The 5,021-nt window shown below is 39.7% G+C and overlaps 1 long non-coding RNA gene across 1 annotated transcript; it reads left to right on the forward strand.

Moving 5' to 3' along the window:
* Positions 1 to 1,336: 1,336 nt before the first annotated feature.
* On the forward strand, positions 1,337 to 3,989 carry LOC141615367 (uncharacterized). Its single transcript, XR_012529820.1, has 3 exons — positions 1,337 to 1,817; positions 1,930 to 2,002; positions 3,800 to 3,989. It is a non-coding gene; the product is annotated as an uncharacterized LOC141615367 (long non-coding RNA).
* The last annotated feature ends 1,032 nt before the right edge of the window (positions 3,990 to 5,021 follow it).

Consider the following 5,021-nt stretch of genomic DNA (forward strand, 5'->3'; position numbering starts at 1 on the left):
CGTTAGTTGGTTATGTGTGTAACTCTTTTAGTAGTTTTGATCTTTCGTGGAAATTGTTTATAGATGATTTACATTTGAGAGTTATGGAATCACAATTGTGATGGGGTGACTTGACCCACGGGGTAGCATAGGAGTAAATTGTGAGTATTTTGAGGAAATTTTTGGGAGTTATGTAGTTATGATTTTAGTGGTTAGGAAGTTTTCGGGCACCGTTCGGGGTGACTTTGTTGTTCGAGATTTAAGTATCTAGTGTTTCCTTGTTGCCTAATTTCCCGTCCTCTTTGACCATAAGTGTTTCCGTTCATACCTCTCTTCCTCGTTTATGCTTGCTCCTCCTTTATAATTTGATGCTAACCTATGAAACTCAATCTTTGATATCCTGATAGATTCTATTTCAACTCTTCTCCTAGGAAGTTCATCATATCTCTTTCGTTGGTTAAGTTTGAACCCTCTTAGCGTATCTTGTTTTCGTGATATCTAAGTTACTTTTCAATTCATAAAATTTCTAAACGTTTCAAACTACCATTTTTGGTTCGTCGTTAAAAGTTTATGTTACTTTTACTAAGCCCTACCTATTTTTAGAGTTCAAAGATGAAAATTTGTTTCAGTTATCCTTTTGCTCTACGAGTATAACTTCATTTTATTGATTTTTAATTGCTAAACCCGAGTTACTTTTAACTGTGCTCAATTTCTAACTAGTTTTGGTCTACTTATGATTTCGTTGTCAAGAGTTTAATATTATATTTTCAGGAATTTGGCTTCCTTTTGAATTTAGAAATGAAACCTTTATTTCCATTTTGACCTTTGCAAAAGAGAATTTGAGTGAATTGCCTTTTCTTTTGATGTGACGTTGATCGGATGTTAGAACACGTTATTTGAAACGTTTAATAACTTGTTCTGCGCTTGTCGGCGAATGATTTTTGTTTTAAATTTGTCTTAGACTTGGAAAGTTAGCGTTCTTGTGTGCACGACAAGAGCAATTTCGTTCCATGAATGAGACTTATACTTTTGAAAATTCTATTAATGTTTTTGAAAGTATTTTGATTTTCGATTTATACAAATGATTTGCTTTTGACCATATCTTCGATTTGGAATGTGATGTTCTTGAATGCGCAACGAGAGCATTTTCGTTCCTTTGATGAGAATTTGGTTATGTCGGAAAATTTTATTTGAGATTTTTGAAAGGATTTCGATTCTTACGATAAGTAACCTTTTGATGTTTTGTTTACCGATTTCAAAATTTCGGTTTTATTTTTTTTATATCACTTTCCCTTTCTATTTTCAAGTTTCGAGGACGAAACTTTTTAAAAGTTGGGGTGATTGTAACACCCGCGAATTTTCCATTTTGGCAAATATAATTTAATTAACCGTTCTATTGTCTTATTTATATTTTAATTATTTAATTTAATTAATTTCATTATTAAACATGATTTTTATAAATATTATATTTTTAAAGCTTAAGTTATACAAAATAAATATTTTGGTCGGACAATAATAATAATAATAATAATATTCTCCGTCTTGAGTTATAGTAGGCTTGAGACGAAAATTCTAGTGGAAACCGACTCAATTTGAGTTGTTGGGCTTGTTACAACTTATGGGCTTTTTCTCCTTCTCTTTTCTTTTCATAAAACCCTCACATAATACCTCACAACTTCATCTCCCTCATTATTTTTCTGAAATTCTCCTCAACAACAAACACCATTTTTATACATCTACCTTTCAAAACTTCAAAACACCATAACTTGCTCAATTCTTATCCAAATTAAGTGATTTTCGCGTCTATCTCTTCCTCTCATCGCCCTCCTTCTTTCTAGGTAAGAAAAGATCCGACTTTCCTCCATTAATGGGGCTGTCGAGCCAACTTCTCATGGTACCCTTTTTTCTAGTTTCGATTTTTAGTCTTATTTTGTGTTTTCTTATGTTTAGGAGAAAGGTTAGTTGGCCCGGAAGTGGATTCTTGCTTGTGAGACGATTACATTAGAGATTGAGAGCTAAAAAGGTAACGGTGATGGGTTACTCGACTTACATGTCAAATTTGTGTAGTTTATGTGTGGTTAGATGCATATAAATGTTAAAGTTGGTAACTTTCATGATTCATGCCATTGTTGTCTTGAATGAAGTGGTTTTATGAGCATTTTCATATGTTTGAGTGACATGCTATCTTATTTGAAGGTTCATGATTGATGTCATATGTTTATACTACCCTAACATGCCAAAATTTTCATGTATTCATCATATTAGAGAAGTATGAGATGATTGAAATTAAGATGGTTGAATTTGGAAGGCTTTAGATGGCTAATTGTTGGTTTTTCGTGTTCTGTGTGTCCCTGCCGGTGGGCCGGCAGCCGGCCTACCAACCGGCAGCGAGACCTTGCATTTTTGAGTTGGAAAAATTGGAATTTAAGCCTTTGTGTGTCTTTGCCGGTGGACCGGCAGCCGGTCTACCAACCGGCAAAGAGCCCTTGTGTTTTGTCAAGTTCGCATGCTAGAGTGTGTGTCCCTGCCGGTGGGCCGGCTGCCGGTCAACCGGCAGAGCACACACATTGTGCCTTTTATATCTGGGTGTGTTCCCTGCCGGTGGGCCGGCAGCCGGTCTACCGGCAGAACACACATTTCAGCATTTAGCAGGTGTTCCCTGCCGGTGGGCCGGCAGCCGGTCAACCGGCAGAGAACACACAATGTGCCTTTTTGAACAAAAAGAGACTATAGCAGGTGTTCCCTGCCGGTGGGCCGGCCGCCGGTCTACCGGCAAAACACACACATCAGCATTTTTACCTTGTTTCACCTTTAGCATGTATCCTCTGCCGGTGGGCCGGCAACCGGTGCCCACACCGGCAGAGCGCACCTGATAAATTGTTTTACTCTTATACTTATGCATGCTTCACATGAATTGTTTACGTATGTTTGTGCAATCATTGTTACTCGTATTTGTGACCGGAGTGTGACGGTTTACATTGTGTGACTACTCGACATTCCTCATTTACTTGCCCTCGGACATTGGGTCACGGTTAGGTGCCATTGTTTCCGAGTTGGGCTATTTTCCTTCCGCCTCTTCGGACCGGGGGTCACGGTTAGGTGACAAGGTTCCGTTTGAGGTTACTCGACTTTCGGGCACGGTTAGGTGTACCATATTTCGAGTCTTGGATACGATTTGGTATCGTTTGTCGAATCGGGTGTCGTCCATCCCGAGAGTCTGGCCAGGTTTAGACTAGGACCGTATTATGATCGTCGTCCTACCAAGAGGTTGGAGTTTAGAGGGTTGTCTTGTTTTGAGTCAAAGCTTGTAAATGTCTTGCTTGTTACGGTCATTGGTGTGTTCTTATATACGAGAGTGCACGTCTTCTATGCTTGATAGTGAGAGTCTTGGTCCTATCGGATACTAGTGGTGTGATGCAAGCCCCTAGTTGCGATATGATTGCCGGGATTGATGTTCCCATCCGTTCTTATGGTGAGATGTAAGCCATAAGTATGAATGTGACATTAGTAGCCACGTCCCGTGCTATGGTTGTTGAGAGGTTTTCAAAGGAATGGCTATTGGTTTCCATCCATGTATTTTCTATTTAATTGATCCGTTATTTACTTTCTTCATATGATTCGATGCCTATCTCATTAAGAATGCAACATGCCTATATCGTCATGATTATCGTTATGTTCCCTTGTTCATATCATTCAAGTATGATGCATGATTAATATGTTTAATTAAGTTCTTGCTTATGTGCATTTCGACATATTGTGGCTGGGAGAACCCTGAGTTACTCCCCACTGACTGTGGCGTTCATGTTTACGTGAATGACAGGTTTGTGATGCAGATTATGGGGAAGACGTGTGAGCTAGCGAGAACGTTGACCCTTGGACCTTAGTTATAGGTTGCTTAGACTCACCTATCGTTAGACTTGTGTTTATTCGTGGGATATCTTTTCCCCAACGCACTTGTTTTAAATTGTAAAACTTAATTATCTTTCTTTTCATTTTTGTTTGATCGCTTATGGTGGATTTCGCACTTTAAGCTTTTAAAAAGGTTTTAAAAATCTCGTATTTTCCGCTTTAATTTTGATGCCCTATCGAGGGGTGTCACAATACCGACACCCCCAAATGTCTTCCGTTGCTACTCAAATTTTGCGTGGCCTCTTTATCTGACCCGAGGAAATTTCTATGTGATTTCCGGAGAATTTTGTTCCGGGACCATGGAATCCCGAAAAACCGTGTATTTATACACGTCAATTTGAGCCGTTCGGGAGGTCATACCGGACCCAGTTTCTTTTTTTCCCGGTCTTTCTATCACGCGCCCGAGGTTATTTCAGAAGCTAACCTATTCGATTCAGCCTCTAATAACGAGTATATAACGAGCATTAATCCATATTTAACGATTATCCGAGGTTCGGCGAATGCTGGTTTATGGCATACCGACATCCCCAAATGTCTTCCGTTGCTACTCAAATTTTGCGTGGCCGCTTTATCTGACCCGAGGAACTTTCTATGTGATTTCCGGAGAATTTTGTTCCGGGACCCTGGAATCCCGAAAAACCGTGTATTATACACATCAATTTGAGCCGTTCGGGAGGTCATACCGGACCCAGTTTCTTTTTCTCCCGGTTTTTCTATCACGCGTCCGAGGTCAATTCGATTGCTAACCTTTCGATTGACCTCTAATAACGAGCATTAAACGAGCATTAATCCATTTTTCACGGTTATCCCTGGTTCGACGAATGCTGGTTTATTGTATACCGGCTCCCCCCAATGTCTTCCGTTGCTACTCAAATTTAGCGTGGCCGCTATATCTTACCCGAGGAACTCTCTATGTGATTTCCGGAGAATTTTGTTCCGGGACACTTGAATCCCTAAAAACCGTGTATTATACACTTCAATTTGAGCCGTTCAGGAGGTCGTATCGGACCCAGTTTCTTTTTCTACCGGTTTTTCTATCACGCGTCCGAGGTCATTTCAGGAGTTAACCTATTCGATTCAGCCTCTAATAACGAGCATTAATCCATTTCTCACGATTATCCTAGGTTCGACGA

Source organism: Silene latifolia, chromosome 11 (assembly GCF_048544455.1).
Source record: "Silene latifolia isolate original U9 population chromosome 11, ASM4854445v1, whole genome shotgun sequence".
Classification (NCBI taxonomy): domain Eukaryota; kingdom Viridiplantae; phylum Streptophyta; class Magnoliopsida; order Caryophyllales; family Caryophyllaceae; genus Silene; species Silene latifolia.